Source organism: Diprion similis, chromosome 7 (assembly GCF_021155765.1).
Source record: "Diprion similis isolate iyDipSimi1 chromosome 7, iyDipSimi1.1, whole genome shotgun sequence".
Taxonomy (NCBI): domain Eukaryota; kingdom Metazoa; phylum Arthropoda; class Insecta; order Hymenoptera; family Diprionidae; genus Diprion; species Diprion similis.
The window spans coordinates 9,127,511-9,149,018 of record NC_060111.1 but is presented as its reverse complement, the minus strand read 5'-3'; the positions used below and the strand labels follow the sequence as shown (position 1 = coordinate 9,149,018).

Below are 21,508 nucleotides of genomic sequence, written 5' to 3'. Positions count from 1 at the left end.
ATAATAACTTCAATAATTGAACAATGATATATACTAATCTGCACTCAAGATAAAATAATACTCAGTAAAATTAAGAATCATGTGAAAAATTGATATATATATATATATATATATATATTTTATCAGGTCACCGTCTTACCACCGAATGCTTTCACCTTTCACATTTCTCACTTTTTTGTCTCTTCGTCATGCATAGCGTTCAAATGTTGCGTTGAATGTTTTAAAATTTAATGGAGCTTAAATTCGAGTAGGATAGTAATTGCTATTAATAATCACTCTTGTGGTTTCAATACTTGAAATGACCTGGGTTTTTTTTTTATTCAAAAATATAAGGTGATTGTAAAAGTCTATTCTTTATACACGTCAAGTTGATTTATGCATCTGGTCACTATAAAAACTAAATAAAAACCAGAACTATGGTCTGTTCAGATTTTTTTGGACTATTTTTTGAATCACAGTCAATGATATTTGACTCAAGTGACCTGCATGAGAAATTTCCTTGTTATAAACACATGCAAATGGTAGCGTAAAGGCAATTGAAGCAAATTTGAAATCAGACAAAAAGAAAGGTAGTGAAGTCGTCATGCCTTTTGACCGCGGACTCAAGGAGGAAAATTCATGCAATTATACAGTTCAAAGAACGAAAAATTTGTATGACACGGCCAAAGCCTGGTAAGATATGTAAGCTAGCGGTGTTCATGGTCCGAGAATTCTCGTCATCCGATAGAGAACACTGTGAGCAAACCACGCACCGCGACAGGTTCCTGCCAAACTTTGCTTGCTGTATTTACCGTAATTGTTCCACCTTGCGAAAGTTTATAATGACCTTGGTTGTAACATCTGTTATAAGATATTCGCCGTTACGCAATTTAAGCGACGATAGTTCAGCTGCTCACGAATTGTTCTTCTAACAGTTTCGATACCCCAACGTAGTGACTGAAGGAATATTACATTAACCGAAATATAATCGTGAAGTTGAAAGTAGGAATTGAATTCTCAGGATTTTGAAATCGCTTTAGATAATTTCATGAAGCTGAAGCTCGCAGCCAGAGTTAACAATCAAAATGTGTTAAACTTTTTGGAAATAGAAAAATGCAGTTCAGTTTTATCCTCATAATTCTATAAAAGTATTGGGGATTCAAGGTGTTTTACAAAATTCAGATTTTCGAATTTTATTACCTTATTCGAATGAACATCAGAACGTTTGGCCGCTAATTTTGGCTGCTAGCTTCAGCCTCGTGAAATTTCGAAAAAAATTCGAGAATTTTTCTAATTGAATAGCTAAATCGATGATACTTCAAGCCTCGTTCTCGTGATTAAACATGTGGTACCGTCGTTTAGTGTGAGATGTCACATATTCACAGTTAAAGTTTAAAAAAGCGCTTATTTTTTGCCACGTTTCAATCTTCGTAACGTTATTTTTTTTTCCTTTTCCTAGGAACACTACACGTTCCTCAGCAATATCATCTTGATGTTCAGAGAAAAACTGTACAACAATTACAAGAAAATCAAAGAAGAGAAGAAGCGAGACAAGACGGATACTATGCAAAAAGTTTTGAAGACGATCCGACGTCTGCAAATAAAGCTGGAAATAGAATCAGACTCGTTAAGGCCCGTCTCGCTAAAGCCACAAAGGTTTTACTATAGGTTTGATATAAAACCCCCAAAAGCGTACCATACAAAAATATACAGTACAATTGTGAAAGATCTCATCACGCAATTGATGAAGATCAACATCGCAATCAATGAAGAAAATACCCTCCAACCAAGAGCTGAATCAGATATTTGATCATGTTCCTGTGACATTATTGGATCTAAGGTCAGAAGGAGAGTTAACCTTACATATTGAAGTTAAAGAGAGGTGGCGGTCCCAGATTTCTTCTGGGTTTTGAGAGGGAAACCAGAGAATCCTTGTTAAGAACATATCTTCGATTAGGGAACTGCTTGATCGACGTTGCAGAACTGAATCCTGAACTTGAATTATCCACAAAAAAAAAGAGTATCGGTAGAGTAGAAAACATGTGCCTGCCAAGTACGTACCTCTTGAAATGATGTTTCAATATCACTACACGAAAAGCGAGGTCCGACTTCACGAAGTGCATGTGCGGGGAGGGCATGTTTGGATTTTTTTCTGATTTCAGGGCAAAGGTTGACGGTAAGTATTTCATTATAACACAACTATGGTACTTGGCAGCGTTTTGTACATTTCAGATGTTTTTTACTCAAATAATGTTATAGAGCAAACCATATGGCAATGGTGTGAAGAAAAAAGGTCACAAGTGCACCGACTGAAAGACATTTCGGTTCTAGCGGAAGGAAAATCATTCCTAAATCTCGTCCTTCAATCAGTATTTACCAAACAAAACTATCGATATAATGATATATTCATTATCCTCACCATCAAATGGTTTTTCTTTGGTCAAAACGGTAGCTATTTCCTATTGTATTACACACACACACACATATAAAGGCAATTTTCTTAAATTTCTAACAGAAAGATTCAACAATGGAGCTTTGTACGACACTCTCAACTCGGTAAGGTTTGCACTTTCAATTGTGTTACCTTCTAGTATATCTAACAATGGGTCAATAAACAGTTTTCTCAAAGGAATCTATAGGATGCCGCCATCAAGATAAAAAGACTTGGAAATATGGAACAGTGATTTTATTATTCAATACCTATCTTCTCTCAATTCTTTGGAGTAACTTGCTATCGACCAATTGGCGGATTGACCATGCGCATGGCACTTGGGACGGCTCATGAAAGACAAAAATTCTTACTCGTCAAGGCTACGAATATCCAGATTTCAATTACGAGAGTGAATATTGAAGTACCAGACCTCATTAAGGCGGTTAAAAGGGTCCCCACGATGGGGGTGTTCACTCGAGTAAAGTCGATTCTGGGCCCCCAATTTTAGCGCGCTAGCATCCAACTTACGCCCATTGATGGGTGGTGTACAACCCAGGAGTGATTTTCATGGATGGGGGTCAAAACTTTGCAGGGTCAATATTCCAGTATACATATAAAAATTTCAAGCATGCGAAAATAAAATAACAAAAGATGAATTGTTCGAAATCTTGATTTTTGATAGTGTCACTGATTAGTAGTTATTCTACTAATAAAGTAGTCAATCTGCCAACTAGTGCAACAGCATTACAACAGAATCCATGAGCTCTGTGAGTATCTGCTTTCGTAGGTGCCAGGACATTGTTTGCTCGACTCCTATTCTTAGTCTGATCGCATTCTATTTCAACTTAGAATAATATCATTTCCTTTGTCTGATCACAATCGAATTCATTGAAATAGTTGATATGTGCCACTAGTCTACTTTTAGTGTATCAGACCTGCGATTGACGCGTACTTGAGTAAACGAAGCTTGTAACGAAGCTGGATACATTTTGACATTGAGAAACGTAGAGATGATATATCCAGTTTGAGCTATACGAAAGCCATTGGTGGCTGGCGCTCGCTCTCACTCTTGGGGATTCGCTTAAATCAACAGCACCGCTTCGAAGCTAAATTAATAGGACGCCAATAGTGGGTTGATATTTTGAGAAAATTGATGAAATACTCATGGAACTAACCTCGACAGTTCGATTCAGTTTCTCTCTCGCTCCAACGTTGTGAAAAGTATTACAGACCGAAAGAAAATCACACTGACTCGTCCATAGTATCAAATTATAATCTTCAGAGTTACCAATAGCATAATGTGAATAAATATTTTCATAATCCGATTGCCAATTCGATATTCCTTTCTAACAACGCATTGCTCTGTGAGATTGAACGATTATTAAATCGAATATTTATTTTAAGTAACTTCTTATACATGTTGTAGTCAGTTAATTTCTTGATTCTTGAATCCTTAGAGATCGCTCAAATAGACATACCTTTACATCCTATGGAGCACTTTTCCGTAATCACATGATTTCAAAGCATATTTTGCGAAACCCAATTTCTGACAGCGTAAGCTTACTGCTGTTTACGGAGTCTTCCTCAACTACGACAGCTGCTCAAGTTTCTGCTAAAGTGCTTGAGTCAGACGGGCTTATGGCAGCCGCCAGGCCATGCATGGTTCCATGGTTATCGTCCTACCCAAATTTAGATGTGCTTTTGGTAGCCTATCTACCAGCACATTGTCAACTTTCGAAGAATGCTCCCAATAGATGCAGGATGTTAGTGTTCGGCGTTCTGATCATTTGGACATTTGAAGGTTCAGAGTTCTGACCATTTGGAATTTAAAAAATTCGGATCCTTAACCAGAACCCAGTTGAAGGTACTATAACAATAACCCGCTATCGAAAATTTCGAGTAGCTGAAGAGAAGTTACATGTTTTCATATTTGTTTGAAACATAAATTTGTATACTTGTTAGGTTTGTAGTGAATAATAAATTGTTTATTTCTTAGATTCTGTGATAATTATTTCACTACAAATTTTTTATCTGTCTCTGAAAACATCGTGAAGTCGTTTCACATAGTAATTTTGGATTTTTTTAAATAATCTCATGTTATACTAGGAAATACGTCAATGCTATCAACACTCAGTTACCACCAATGATCAGCAGAGAATTGATTCGCCAATAATGTAAGCAGTGATATATAAAAAAAAAACTCTGCTATCAGGATGTGTCCTGTTTACACCAGACAAATTGTACCAACCTCCCTATGCAATTTCGACAACTTCATTCTTTTACTGAAATCTGTGGTGTACTGAGGGGAGATTGATTTCATTGAACTTTATTCACCTGTTATGAATAAATTAATAACATGAAAAGTGTCTTTGCACTTATGTTTCTCCTTTAATATAGTGCTATTCGCGCGCAGCGCACTCCTATAGTTTAAATTGTACCGCGAGAGGAATCTCGTGCCTCTTGCTTAATTCAATTCTATTTATTCGTTTCCCTTCACTTTCTTTACTTATTGTCGAGTCTTACAAATGCCTTTCCACGGCCTCGGGATGGTAGCATGGAAGCCCAAATGGTTCGACTGGCAAATTCGGAGGAGATCGCATGGGCCTACACCTGACCATGGAGAGCCAGGTGAAACTCTCCCTCCGTCCTTAGCATGTGAGGACAATTCGTCGGCTGACAACAACAATATTCCATCTCCGAATTTGGGTGAACAAAACCTGATCTTAGATTTTCGTTCAACAACATCGTATGTCTAAAGCGATGAACCAAAATCTGACAACGAGACGAAGTTTTGTTGAACCAAATTCTGAGATAGGATTTGTTGCTCTCAGTCCATGAATTGTAAAGTAGTTTTAGATTAACATAACCCGGTCCTGAAGGGCGAACTCGTTCAGCACTCGGCTACGAACCATAATTTAGACCTGGGTTACCTCCTTGCATGCACTCAGGGGGACATGTGGTCTATCCGCTGTACTGGATGTGGGGTGGTTACCCACGACTGAGCCCTCTGAAAACACTCGACTTAAGGTGCATATAAAGACGCGTTGTACACCTCGAAAACGCGGGGATGCATAACTCCTATACCACTCAAGCGATCAGAGTGAAACTTGGGCAGTTAATGCCTTATTTCGGCAAAAACTGGAGCAACTTTTTACTTTTTCAAAATTTGGTAATAAATTTTACAGATTGGTTACCACCCACAGAAATTGGCCAAATTTTCACAGTTGCACTGAATAGATTGAACTATCCGATATGATGCCACTCGGCGGTAATGAAACACACATTTTGATCCCAGTCCCATGAGATTGGATGGTGAAATGACGAAATGGCAGCTGATATGGTTTTGGATTACGAAGTACACCGAAATCTCATTTTGGCGACATTTGTTACCGACATTTCGCACATGCCGGTAATTTTTTACCGACATTACACGCATGCATTATCGGCATGTCCGAAATGTCGGTAATAAATGTCGCCAAAATGAGATTTTGGTGTTGTTCGTAATCGAAAACCAGATCAGCTGCCATTTCGTCATTTCACCGTCAAATCTCATGGGACTGGGATCAAAATGTGTGTTCAAACACCGCCGAATGGTATCATATCGGACAGTTCGATCCATTCAGCGCAACTGTGAAAATTTGGCCAATTTCTGTGGGTGGTAACCAATCTGTAAATTTTTTTTCCAAATTTCGAAAAAGTAAAACGACACTCCACTTTTTGCCAAAATAAGGCATTCATTCCCCAAGCTTCACTCTGATCGCTTGAGCGGTATCGGAGTTTTGCATCCCCGCGTTTTCGTGTTATTTAAAAATTTTGTTGTTCACCTGTGTCGTCAGGGCTGATGCATCACGTTTAGCACTGTGTGCCTGTAGTTGGTTGTGTGAACGAGACACGATAGGGCTATCGCGTGGAGGTTCATCGGTTGCCACACCACACGAGCGGCGTGATGTCCGAATTAAGTCATCTACGGGGTAAAGACTGTTCCGATTCTTGAGACGTTGGGGTCCTCTAATGAGCTGAACTTTTTGCACTCAGGAATCTTTCTATACCCGACAATCTGACCCAGAAGAGAGGGCGGTCTCCTGGTATCTCAGCGTACGCTTTATATGTCAACGGTATTGTGGAGGTTACACCCTTCAATAAACAAGAGAGCTTTCTTAGTTAATTCAGTGAAGCGAATGATCATTTCAAGTGCGAGAGATGAAGTTAAAATCTGTTTGTGAATGTGGTGGTTTATTCAGCCTTTCATGTACTCGTAATTTAACTGATTTGGATTAATAAGTTTGCTATAATCATTGGCCTGCTCGGACTTTTTCCCGTTAGTATTTATCCGATTCAGTTGATTGTCTACAGCAAAACACATTCAGCGAAACAGCCACCTCATTGTAAGTTCGGTTAAAAGTAAAAGCAAGTGAAAGCTCCGACGTGGCAGAAGCGGAGACTGTTTACGTTGGCAGGAGCCGGAGCAGAAGCTTCGTTCTGTTTTGAATTTCTCAGGGGGATTTTAAAAGTGCAGGCTGGAAAGAGAAGATCGATAAACCCCGATGACGAACGCGATCAAGTGTCAACCGCATTTTACTGCGCAGACTGCAGCGGCACTAAAGCCGAGGTATGGAAAGGGATGAAAGCGCAGTTACGTCGATCGATAGATATCAGAGATGCAATCCAGCGGTGTTTTCAATTCTGCCGAATGATTGCTGGAATGGTGCTAATCCCGTGTAAGTATTTTACATTTTATGAAATTCATTAAATAAAACATTTATGATGTCAATAATTAAACCAAGTTTAGTAAAAAGTACAAAAATCAACAATCGATGGTACTCTAGTTAACAAAATTATTCTAGTGTTTGGCTTCTTATTATTCAACTACACAAAACATCACATACCTATATGACGATTATGACTTTGTTAGATTTTTAAATGGAAATAACTTTGCGCGAATCAACTTTTTTTATACATTTAATATTATCTAGCTGGTCTATAACTTGTCTAACTGAAATATTTATAATCAAGTTAAATTGTAACTAGAGTAAATCACAATTATTATCACATTAATTTGTATGTAAATTGGATTTGCATAAGCACTCTCTAAAACTGAATCAGTGAAAAATTACTTGAATCAGGGATTATACACTATTTCACAGTGATAAGTATACTTGTTTGAATCAGTGGTTTACTTATCACTATGAAATGGTGGATAGTCACTAATTCACGTGATTTTTCACTGATTCAGTTTTAGAGACTAAGCAGTCTTTTCAATCTCCATATTATAGTATTAAGTAATTTAACATCAAATTTTTGAATAATTTTAAAATTATTGTAAATAATCAAGTCACCTTGTTTCTGGAAAAATGATCTTAAAACACAAAAATAGCTTTAAGATTTGACTGGATTTTACACGATTCCTCGACAAGTTCAGGACTTCGTGAATTCGCCTGCGGATTCACAAGCTGATACGGGATCCCTCAGACCTTCAAATGATGCTGAATCCCGCGGGATTGCGGGGTCCCACTTTTCTGGATTGCAATCTTTAATAGACATTTTATCCACAAGCATTCCTTCAGTGGCTATAAAATTCAGGATAAAAATTATCGGCTTTCACTCCAGACTAGATCCTCATCTCGCCCCAGATGCAGCGCCTGCAATGAGGTAAATGTGTTGGAGAAATTCTCGCCCGGCACGATTGCTGTCGGTCAGTCGTGCAGACATTCATCCCTCCAAAACGATCCACGGATCGTTGTAGATAAGGACTCTTGGCAATCTACGATCGGCAGCAACTGATCACTGCAGCCTGTGATTCCGACTGTTGTTCATCGGGCCACGTCAAGAACCCCGACCTAGCCGAAGTCTTTGTTAACATCGAGGGCCGAGAGTGGCTGCAGGAGATGGTGTGAACAGGTTGTTGACCGTCGCAATGCACTGTGAGGATCCATCGAGGATGGTATAGCACCATATCGTTAGATTGGAAGGAAATCTATCAGAGGTCGAACGAATGCTTGCTGAACCTGGACCGCAGCTCTGTTACATCTTCGTTAAATCCCTGACGAGGAGAACTGCGACGCTTAATATAGGTCCAGACTGCAGGACGAGAGTCCTTCTTGAAAAGAAGAAGATAAACACGTACTCATATGCTGAATCTAGATGGATTCTCAACCTCTGCGTACATAGACGATTGCCATGGTGGCAATATCGTCATCTGATATTAACATCCTACGTGAATTTGCAAACATATAACTTTTTTAGTACTGTTTTATTTTGAATAAGTATTTCTTGGATATGAAGATGAATGCAATGGATTTAAGAAATAATTTTAGTATTGAATTGTAACATACGAGTATTTATTATTTGTTTTTGCGTCAATTTTCTAAATGAAAATACAAGTGAAAACAAGAACATTTAGTATCACTGAAGTCTCCTCTCAATCTATACTAGTCTACGTAGTATGAAATCTAACCCAACGAAAAACATATATAATGCATGCGTGTAATATCTGTAAAAAATTACCGGCATGCGCGAAATGTCGGTAACAAATGTCGCCAAAATGAGATTTCGGTGTTCTTCGTAATCGAAAACCAGATCAGCTGCCATTTCGTCATTTCACCATCAAATCTCATGGGACTGGGCTCAAAATGTGTGTTTCATCACCGCCGAGTGGCATCATACCGGATAGTTCGATCCATTCAGTGTAACTGTGAAAATTTGACCAATTACTGTGGGTGGTAACCAATCTGTAAAATTTATTTCCAAATTTTGAAAAACTAAAAAGACACTCCACTTTTTGCCAAGATAAGGCATTAAATGCCCAAGTTTCACTCTGATCGCTTGAGCTGTATAGGAGTTTTGCATCCCCGCGTTTTCGAGGTGTACAACGCGTCTTTATAAGCACCTTAAGTAGCCGCAGTGTTAGGCATTAAAACAGGAAATCGTATCAAGTTAGAGACGCAGAGGGATAATCGTAATTCTTCATTTCAGTAAAGGTGTGGTAAGCTTCGTCATAAAGTGAATGTGATCTCGGGATCATATTTAACACGAGAGACTGCAGCTTATACCACACAACGGAGGTGATTAGTCGACCTGCACTTCCAGTCGTGCTTGTTATTCATTGTTTAAACCTGGCTTTGTTGGTCGCTGATGCGCTGCCTCGCTTGCCTAAAATGGCACTCTGGAGTAATCAGGACGATGCAGCTTGTCCCATGCTCACGTTTCTGAGTGGCTGCTGCATTGCAGGCATTGCTTATGATCCAAACAGAGCTTAAGTCAAGTAAACTTTACGAGATCAAATGGAAGGTGGTAGGTGCCATCGCTATATTCACTCAGCTGTAAGTCAATTCTCTGTAATCACTTTCCCGGGCCCCTAGTCCATCCGACGGCGTAATTCAAACCATCAAAATGCTATGGTGCATGAAAATCCATGTCAAAGTTGCTTGCTGTTCATTCTTGAAAAGTTCGTGTCATCTGTATGCACAGTAATGAGTATACCTGCACATAGAAGTTAACGTTATGTGGAGATAAATTCAGAATAAACATCGCAAAATTCTTGTGCTACTTGATAAAAGGAATAAAGATGCAATATGGAAATACTTGATTCGATCACTGACCTAGATACAAGCACAGACAAATTGGATTCGAACAAGTGTGGATGATGATTGAACAAAGTGCAATTATTTGAGAGGTGGAAGCGCGCAATTAAGCTCTCTCTCTCTCTGTCCTTCATTCATTGTGCATTTTCCACGATTTTATTATCCCTCCGTTACCCTCTTGCTCACTTAAATCATCTCTCTCATGGAACAGTCTCCTCAGTCATGCAGCTATCCGATAAATGTTTGGATCGAGTCAAATAGTAGGGAAATATATCAGCTGAAACAATGATCACAAGAAAATTTGCAGGTCGATGTCGTGTATTGGTAGTGATCGCTTGATAGGTGCTATCTTGCAGGTTTTGATTGGCGTGGGTTATGTGTACTTGCTGCGGCAATTATTAATTGTCTCTCGATTCTTAACGGTGAATTATAATATATCAGATGTCTTATAAATGTTATACGAGGCGACTTTGGACGGCTAAAAGAAGTCACATCCAAATGACGTTTTGCAACCTATGTGAACCTGGCACCCCACTTTGAAATTTTTTTTTTCGTAAATTTGCATCGATTGTGCTTCGTTTGTACTTGTTTGTATCTGGTTGTTTTTCGTTTGTACCTCATAGGGAAAAAAGATATGGCGTTTTCAAAAAATGACCCGTACCCCACTCTCAAAAATTTCGTTTTTTCCAACGGAGATCGCTTCAGAATCGTTTGTACCCGTTTGTACCACCTTCGATTTCGTTTGTACCTCGACTCAAAAAACGGTAGAGCCATTTTTTGATTTTCAGAAAGGCTAACTCTCCGGTTTTCAAAGATAATCAAATTCTGCCAACGGGGATCGCTTCAGGATCGTTTGTACCCGTTTGTACTATTTTTTTTTTCCTTTGTACCTCGACCCAAAAAACGCTAGAGCCATTTTTTGATTTTCAGAAGGGCTAACTCTTCGGTGTTCTGAGATAATTAAATTCTGCCAACGGGGATCGCTTCAGGATCGTTTGTACCCGTTGACGATTTTTTACATTTTTTAAAATTTGGAGCAGCCTCTTAAAAAAAAATTTTTTGAGCTGTCCTTTGGAGTGGACTCTTAAAACATCAAAAACTAACATTTTGTCACACGAGACTCAAAAAAAAAAAAATAGTCGGTTTTTTTGTGCCACCCTAACCTACACGTTATGTGGTTGGTGCAGGATACAGGCGAAAGTAATCGCAGTTGCAAGATGTTGACGTTTAATGTAAGAGTGAGGTAGATGATACAGCGCAGCCACGTTTGCATTGCTACATGTGTATGGGTCTAACGTACAGGTCGGTCGTGGATCTCAGTGAATGAGATTGCCGTCTCCGCAATGCTGGAGTGAGGAGTAGGGCAATGAAAGGAAAATGAGGCCGTGTGACTTGTGCACTAGTTTCATCTTGTAATATCACGACGGTATTATTGCGGGATTCAAGTCATAAGTTCTCAGGCTCTGGAACTGAATTGAAAACCAGCTGACTTCCCTCACATCGCAAAATGTTGTCTATACTCTTCATTCGTATTGACATACTTCATGATCATTTCTTGCCACGTTAGTGATAGTTTGGATTAGGTGTATTGACTCGTGACAATATTTACGTGTGACCTGCGCAAGTCGATTGAATAATTGTTATCGATCGTTTCCTGAGTTTTAGAGGTCATTGCCTTCAAAAGAACTGTCTAAGGAGTTCTCCTTAATATTATGACTTCAAAAAGGTTGAGTCAGTTGAGTGATAGTGGCGAGTTCAAAGCACAGACAACTCGGACGAGGCCCAGCAAAGATCATTATATCGGGTCGCTTGGTTTGCACAACAGACATTTCTTGTTCAGATTCGTCTTTGGGAGGCAGTGGCCACGTGATTAGGTATATGCGAAGCAGTAGATACGGATTACGCAAGATATTTCAAGATTCTATAAAAACTACTCTAGGCTATTCTACTGGGAAAAGGTCAACAGGGTCAATCAAAAAAGTACACGCGTAAATCAAATTTTCCCTTTAATTTGAAGAACCCATTGCTTCCAGCGAAAATCATCAGCATTTTAGAAATTTTTAGATGATATTCAAGCTTCCACGGTAAATTTATAGACCATTAGAAATCATAATACCACAAATATCTCGCTGCATATAGCAGCTGTCCTCAAAAGAGAACGGTGGGCGTTAATGGGCTGGTAAATAATGGCCCAGACATAGGTTTGGGTATTCAGGAAGTCACAAAGGAAGACGCGGCGAGTTGGGACGAAGTTAGCGGAGAAAACTTTTTGCCAGATCGTTTCTCTATATGGATGGAAAATTAATAGATTTCGTATAACATCATTCGATCAAACTACGTTCGTAACTCGTGAAAACCTGCAATAACTACAATTATAAAAAAAAAATGGTTCCTTAGTTACAGCATCTTATTCTGCAAGATTTTCTGACGATGTTTGGAAGAGGGAAACAAATATTTGAATAAAGGAGCGTGAAATTGTGAAGAAACTTAATAACAAACATGCATCGGAACTGCTCGGGTAAGAATCCGGTTCATGAGTTCAAGACCCTCTTTCTTAGGAAATATTTCTCCCTGCCTTCAAACGATGTGTTCACAACACAAGACAAACATAACCAAGGTCCTGGAGTATCGGAAAAAGTTAATTCGGTATGAATATTAAAAGCCGAAACAACAAAAGAGAATTGCTTTTCCACTACCAGTCCTCCATGACATTTTATATTTAGGAGAACATGAAGTGAGACTAGTTTTGTAAATCAGAGTAAAAATAATTTGGAAAAGAGTAAAAATCTGGTTATCAGATTTCATGTAGGTATCGAACTTTCCTCAACTTGATACTCGGAATGAGGTTGACGTTTGTAACGTTAATATAACGATGCATATCGGTGAAAAAAATAACGTTACTTCGCAACTTCAAAAGATTTCAATGGAAAATGGAGAAAATAATATGGGCATCTCTAATATCAATGTTAGAAGCTCATATTTGGCTGGAATATTTTATTTGAGATGCTTTACCGGAAATTTTATGCACGTTAAAGATAAAAAAAAAATGTTGGAACACGCTAATGTATATGAAATCGAAGGTCAGATCTCTTCATATTTTCGTATTAAAATCGTTTTTTGTTCAAGTATAATATTTGCCTACTCGAGACAGACATTTATTGGGTTGAAATAAATTTCGATCAAATGAAATAAAACTTTTTCCCTTACACCAAGTGAATTATTTAATAGGTTTATAATAAAATTAAAAATTTTGTTTCTAAAACAATTCAAAAGAATTTTTATATAAGCGAGGAAAATCAGTCACTAAAGTGAAATTCATTGAATTCAAGTGAACGGTTACTGGTGTGCTTGCGAATGGACAACTTCTCAAGATCAAATAAAATTCTCATTGATGCAAATGTGTGACCGATAAAATCATATTATCTTTTCTTGCTTCAAACAAAGCAGTTTAATGGAACTTGATCCAATTACATATTTTATTGCCGATAGTAATAGAAGTATTTTCTTCATTCAAATTCATACATGAGATAACTCGATCTGAAGAGTGTTTTTTGGTCAATTGTGATGATGTATTGTATATATATTATATTATAGTCAATAGAGAAGACAAAGTTCGAGCGGATAAGCGGATAAAGGAAGTAGCAGGCCTACACTCGTCGAAGGAGAGAGTCGATTTTAAAATTGTGTAACCGACATTTTATGCTGTTTCTAGCCCAAAAATCCTGATCAAGTAATTAACGTTCATAATAAATAAATGGTGAGATTCGACCAAAACGATACAGTTAAATTATTTATGTATTGGTTTGGGTCATGTTTTAATTTATACACTGTGTCGTTGATTTTTATGTAATTTTAGGACTATCAGGTCTAGTTTGTTGTTATTGTATTTTCAATTTTTGTTAATGTATTATATAAAAAGAATAAATAACTGAATAGGTCATTTGTCTCGTCATATTAAACTCGGTGGTATACTTTATTTATTGCTCCATTTGTTATATAAAAAATTAGTATATCGAAATTGTTACACAATGACATTAATTGTAAGTCAGTTTAATGTTTTCTCAACAAAAAATAAATACCGAAAAGTTACGTCACTACTGACTTTGATAACTAATGAGATAATTGTGGTTTTTGAACACATAAGAAAGATTAATAAAACAGAGAACTGAAAGAGAGAGAAAGAGAGAAAGTAATGCTTCGATCTTGGAGCGGTGCTTCTCATCAGATCGCAGTCAGTCGGTTACTGACTCAATGAGAATTGTAATATAGCTGATCGTGAGACCAGTTGGAAAACTGGTCGATGACCTTTTTGCGATCGATTGCATAGTGCACGAGGACAAGCGATTCTCTCCATGAGGACGCGAACGATGCTGACTGGTACTCTGGGGTTGGAAAACGATTTGAAACTGAAAGACTAGAGAGACTTCTTCACAGTCCGTATGTGATTCATCAATGTCAAGTTTTTTCGTGACAGCGCGGTGCTTTTTTCTATCAACCGGATTTTTTTTCTCCCTCAGTTTCACAGCGAAAGAAGCGAGGAGAGCTGGTAAAGACTTAGGAGTTACATCATCAAACACTTGCGTTAACGTTGGGTGAAAAAAAACACGATCAAAGCTGTGAATACGGAATTTTCTACATGCTCTAAATTTGATATTCATAAAAATGAAGAATGGCATATCATAAAACCATTCTCGTCTTGACTTAATTTACTGAATAGATTAACATACATAAATATACCTGTGAGGTATTTCTAACCTGTTGCAAGGGAAAAGAAGAACTGCCAAAAAGAATCTTGCAAGAAAATTGCTATCAACCTTATATGACCGTTAAATGAAAGCACTCTCGTGCTAGCTTTCCTGTTTGGTATATAATTTTCCTATTCTTCGATTTTTAATACTGTTCGATTGACCAAATAATAAACATGATAGCCTAGCTACTAGGGAAAAAGAAAAAATTGGGTTTGGTGAATTTTCTAGCTTTCAAAAAAAAACTAGATATCGAAAATGTGACACGCTTGATTGTTAAGAATTATGCGCTGAGCGTAGACCACAAATTTTATTAGGAAATAATAAATATTGTAGAATAAAATCACTATAAAAAATGATAATAAGAAAACTATAAGTTGAAAAAAATCAGATTACAGAAAAATTGTAATGGAATATATTTGTTTTTTATTCAGTAAAAATACTGATAATATGTTAAATATGAAAAACAAATTATGTACCCATGCACGGGTGTGTTAAAATTTTCGCCATAAGTCCGACCCTCCTGTTGTCTCCAACTTTCCGCAGTTTCGTTTTTTGCCAATTTTGTAATGCACGTTGCTTGCTGGTATTTCACACTTCCTCTTCGTGCATATGCTCATGTAAAATTGCATTTCAAAATACAAAAATGCAGCCGTGTGCTAAAAATTTCGAATTCAGACCTTATTCGACTGGACTATTGTTAGCACATGGATGAGAGACAATGACTCTGTGCAGAAGTGAAGGTAAGAAAAATAAAAGGGCTTCAGATAGAGAGTAAGAAAAAAATTTCACGAAACAATTGGTTAGGCTGTTAGATTTTCGAAACCTGTGGGACTTGCCTAAAGTGTTCCATTTCTGGACAGTACGGTGGCCGGTAGAACGATATTGGTGGATGAGGAGATGATACAACAATTGAAATGTTGTATTTTATACAATAGAACTTCCCTTAGCGCCTGCGCAATTTCGAAGAACGAAAATCATTTGATCTTTCAGTCTTCCATTACTGATTCGTAATAGCGGAACTCGACATATCACCTAATATCCGACAAAGTTTTTTCTACGTTTTTCAAATATTGTTCATTATAAAAAATTTATTCTCATTTGTTGTAGGTAGTTGTATTTCATTATGGCTAATCAACCGGAAGTACCGAAGAAGGTGAATATTATGAAGATAAGGTGATAAAAGCAGCTGGAAAAATCGTTTTTTGAAAGACGACATGTAGAGAATGATGAGTACTGGATCCAGCAATTTAATTGTAGAGAATGCGCTCACAAGGCGTGACCAGATATTTTTCAGTGTTCCGACCAATATACATCTTTAAATTTTTGTTTAGTTAAAAATGAAAACTGGGTAAAATATAATCGTTTATTTGGAAAAAGTAATAAGAGGAAGAAGTATATGTATCGGTTAAACATTAAAAACCGATTAATTTCCGGTAGAAATGGAAGTTTAAATTAAACGGGATATATGATAATTTTTCATACCCATCATTTGATTGTAAAATCCTATAAGTTTTAAATTTTTTCATTAAGCCGTTTCCGAGATCATCGCTGAAGTTTGTCGGACAGGCTGTGACAGACAGACATTTTTCTAAAAACCTGTTTTTCGGGTTCTAAAGGTTCAAAAAGGTCTATATTCGTTGACATTTGAAAAAGTGATTTATGACCGAAACCAATACTTTCCTTTTATGACCAAAGGTTACGAAAAGTAAAAATCATTTTAGGTTTAATTACATCACCGAGAATTGCCGAAAGCTTGATATAAGTATAAAAAACTTCGACAATCTTATGAATTCTATGACATAACCAAAAAAATAACGATAGGTTACTTCAAAACTAGCCTCTGTTTAAGTATTGCACACGAGCATAATGAAAGATACAAAAGTTTAAAGAAAAGCGTTTTTCCGATTTTGAACATCTTTTCCAAGAATTCAGATTCGTGTAACTTTCGAATTATTGATACCAGAGGGCTTTTCTTCTCTTCCGTAAAAGTAGGAAGCAAATTTACTACACTAATGAAAAATGTGGCAGGTACTCCAAAAGTCCACCGCTTGACACAAAATGATTCAATTGATATGCTTTCAATGTATTGAACCGATTCTCTGAGACAGTATTTTTTCTACTATAAGTTACTGGACAATGGAGTAGCCAGAGATTTCACATTCACCGGTTGAACCAGCTCACAGAATCCAATCTCTGACGCCTTCGACATGCTGAAAAGTATTGGAAATACTTGTATTTATACGTATAACTATACAGTGTAACGCCGAGGAGAAAGATTTACTGTTCCGCTGGGATAATGGTTAACTGCGTAGACAAAAGTTCAATAAACCTGTCGCGTAAATTTGTTGGTGAGATACCAAACTTGTTTGGTAAACTGAATGAACTATACCCGAGTAGGAATTTCATCAGGCCAGCCCGTGCAGGCCCTGATCAGGTTGAAATCAGGCCTACCTTATTAAGGCACACCAGACGTAGCCTTGGTTAAATCGGCCTCAAGTATCCCCCTTACCAAGGTGTGCCCTAGTCAGGACATCATCAGGCATCCTTTACTGAGGCGCGCCTGATGTGGCCCTGCTCAGATGATTATCAGGCATGTCTAAGTAGGGCATGCCTGGTCTGGTCCTAAGCAGGTTCAGGTCTGGCAGACACTACTACGGCGCACCTAATCTGACTCTGGACTCGACCTGACACATTGCAAGTACCACGAGCAGCCACCAGGCGGCACGAAAGTCCTACGCGTTCTCATGACAAAAGTTTCAGATGGTTTGGAATAAGGTGTGCCGTCTACCTAAAAAAGTGTACGAAATATCATTTCGCAGTTTATTATTTTTGTTGTATTTAGATAGAGATATATCAAATAATTAATTTTGGTAGCCTTCGCTTAGCATCTACGTAAAACTGAATAATTCGCAAATTTGTGAAAAAAAACCATAAATTTGAACAATCGGTGAATCGTTGCCCGAGTCTAATCAGGTAGTGCCTAAACTTGCCCTGATAAACACCTGATGAGGCCCTGATCCAGTTCTGATCAACGCCTGACCATCGTATCTGAACTCAGCCTGATCAGAGCATTCTACAACAGCACGTTACGTTTCTGGCCAGGCCCTGATCAGGAAGCCTCTAGTGTACCTGATCAGGCGGTAAGATAAGCCTGAACATGATTTCTACCCAAGAGAATTCGTCATTGTAATTGTACTGTATCAGAGAAAGTTTTTGTTTCAGATGCTCCAACAAGATGCAATGATCTTCACGTATTTCGGTGACATTTCTCACCTAATCTGATACTTACGAACAGACTTTCTTTCAATCAAAGCTGGTAAGATTATGGGAATGATAAGTCAGTTAGTTCTTAGAAAGGGGTCTGCATGGCGGAAGGATAAGTGACAGTCAGTTTTCCCGAGCAGATTTTATTCAATGATTCTACTCAGCATTATCACTTTGAGAATATTTTGAAGGGCTAGAGCTGCAAAACCTAAGTACTACCTTCCAAAAATCGATTTTTGTAGCTGATCTTGTTTTTGACTACGAAGTACACCGAAATCTCATTTTGGCGACATTTGTTACTGAGATTACACGCATGCCGGTAATGTATGCGTGTAATGTCGGTAAAAAATTACCGGCATGCGTGAAAGATCGGTAACAAAATGTCGCAAAAATGAGATTTCGGTGTTCTTCGTAATCAAAAACCAGATCAGCTGCCATTTCGTCATTTCACCATCAAACCTCATGGGACTGGGCTCAAAATGTGTGTTTCATCACCGCCGAGTGGCATCATACCGGGTAGTTCGATCCATTCCGTGCAACTGTGAAAATTTGACCAATTTCTGTGGGTGGTCACCAATCTGTAAAATTTATTTACAAATTTTGAAAAAGTGAAAAGACGCTCCGCTTTTTCCCAAAATAAGGCATTAACTGCCCAAGTTTCACTCTGATCGCGTGAGCGGTATAGGAGTTTTGCATCCCCGCGTTTTCGAGGTGTATACAACGCGTCTTTATAAGCACATTAAGTTGGTTAACTGTCTACCTATTGCAGGCTTTACAGTGCTCAAGCCAGGTGTTTTGAGGAAAAATAGAAGAAAGCTTTGTAAAAATAGAGGGGTATTAGGGTTGCAATATTTTTTCATAGTATGAAGTGATGAAATAGAGCAAAATTAGAAACACACTAGGGGGTCCAGTATTTTGGTCGTTTTTGAATTTTTCGATTACACCCGAAAATTATATTCGTTTTATAGATCAACAGAATCCATTGCAAACATAAACATTTTTGAATAACATCAACACGTGCCGGGAGCGATTTAAATTTTGCATGTCAAAGATACTGAAGTTTTCGATGTTTTTGATTCTTTTTTCCCCTGATAAACTAAAATGGACTGAAGAATCAATTTTTTTGCTTGAGAACAATGTTTATATTTTCAAGTACAAGTGGGAATAAAATAATTTGAGATTGATTCTTTTTCCCCCTTATAAACTAAAATGGACTGAAGAATCAGTTTTTTTGCTTGAAAACAATGTTTATATTTCCAAGTATGTGTGGGAAAAAAATAATTTGAGATTAGCGCACGTATTCCGTAGATATCCCATATTATTATATTTTAGGAAATTATTATAGTTTTGTGAAATATAAGAGTTTTTCGATTTGGTTTCTCATTTTTTTTTTCTTTTTTGGTTTTATCAGTCCTTTTAATTTATAAAAAAAAAACAGTTACTTAATGAAAAAATAGGGGGTTTTAGGGAAAAATCGACTGCTTTAGAGTACATTTAGAGGTAACCATCAGTTTTAGAGTGCTTATCGGGCATCTAATCCTATCGTTCGGGGGAAGGAACTTTAGGGTCGATACTCGTCGAAGTGCTGGCAAGGGTCTAGCACCTGCACCGCTCGGGTGAGTAAACCGATAGTTTGATTATTTAAATTTTCAGGCACCTTAATATGAGAAAATTCACGAATCTATTTTTCAAGTCAGAATACAGAGTTTCGATCGAGCAATGAAAATTGTTGCACTTGAAATTGTATTTCGAGGAAAGTAACTCAAGTCTCTTGACTGATTACACGAGTAACTCGTGTATGAGGAAGAAGGAATGGTGCAACTTTTATGAGGATATCGTGCTGGTGATGACTTATGTGAACATCATTCACGCAATTCTTTTACCTGAAAATACAAAAAAAATCTATATTTTGCATGGAGGGTAAAAAAAATGACAAAAATAAAAAGAACGGGTCCCGCTATAGTGGCTTTTGTGACTAAAAGGGTTAAAAGATAAAACGTTCAAAAAATCACTACTGAAATCAATTTTTCTCTCATCGATGTACACAAAGTTGCAACATCATAGAAGCAGTCGTTGATAACGTGGGTGGCGTCATCGACGCTATAGGGATTAGGTACATATCTATTTACAGGGTGTATTGTCGGTATTCGCGAGCTTGAATGTGACACTTACAATTAAATTGGACACTAAGAAAGTGGTTACATTCATCAGGCACAAGAGTCGCCACGAGATGCTTATGGCATGAACAAGTACGAATACAACAGTTGAGTACCAGGCTTGTGCAATAACTTTTCTGAGTCAGCAGTCAACGATCTATGGGAACGAATCCTCTGGATCCCTGCTTGTGTAAGGTTCCTTATGCACGTGAGCATCAGTGCGTAATATGCGTGATGTATGCCTTCGGCAGGTCACGGATATACAATTCAGCGTCGCGACGCCCCTCGGGGTTGTCAGATTACCCGGACGAATACGAGGTAGAGGTTTCGACCCACGGGATATACGGCACACGTGGTGTTGAGACACGCGTGCGACCCTGATACCCGGGGAATCGCAAACGTGTTACGTTTTTCTAACGGAAGGTCTAGATGCTCCGATGTGTACGGATCACCCAGGCGACGACATCGAGCCTCGAGATTCAACGGCGCGAAAATAACTAGTGGATACAGGCCGATATCGTCATGGGTATTTGGTTTATACCTACGTACATACACATGTACACCTGACATATTCCTTGCGGTAAGCATTGCATACTTGAATTCCGGGGCAAGCTGAGAGAATGTGACGTCAAATTTGAGGCAGAATTTTTTCAGAATGCAGATCATAACACTCCATTTAGCTGTATGGATTCAGGATGTGGAAAAACAATGTTTAAACGGTAAAGAGCAAAAATATCTTACGAAAATAGACGAAGTATGAATGTTATGTGACGTTCGTTGCGAAATTTGTAGTAGCATCATTATATTATGTACAATTTTTGCCGACAGAGAATAGTTAGTTTCGTATATGCCTCACTATCTTCTGAGAAAAAGAGTGCAGAAAAAGTCAAGCAAAAATCTAGGGCTACGTAATGGCCAGAACAAAGGACCTGGTGTAACCAACAGGAGCGATCGCAAAAACTAGCACGCGATAAACTGTAAACCAAAATAGTATATTACGTAACAAGGGCGTAAAGTGGGCTTTTGTAGATCGGGTGTGGAGTTTGCAGTACGAGTACGGCAACCACTAGAGATCAAAAAGCCCACTTGGTACTTGGAGCACACCATATTTTTTGTAAAGCATGTACTGATTTCTGCGTTTTTGGTACCTATAATTGGTACTATGGTGACCCTTTTTTGGAAACAACACCTCATAGTTATGTTGCAATTATATTGCATTTTTTCAACAGGTAAAAGTAAGGTAGTAGGTAACAGGAAAACCATAAAGACTTCGAACCTTACTTTGATCAATACAATTAAGCTCCTTCCATTCTCGGAGTTTCAATTGACTCACTCCAGATTGGCTGAAGG

The 21,508-nt window shown here is 38.0% G+C and overlaps 1 long non-coding RNA gene across 1 annotated transcript in view; it reads right to left on the bottom strand.

The window, feature by feature from the left end:
- Positions 1 to 21,508, bottom strand: part of LOC124408215 — a 139,201-nt gene that overhangs the window by 66,351 nt on the left and 51,342 nt on the right. The gene's annotated exons all lie outside the window — the stretch shown is intronic.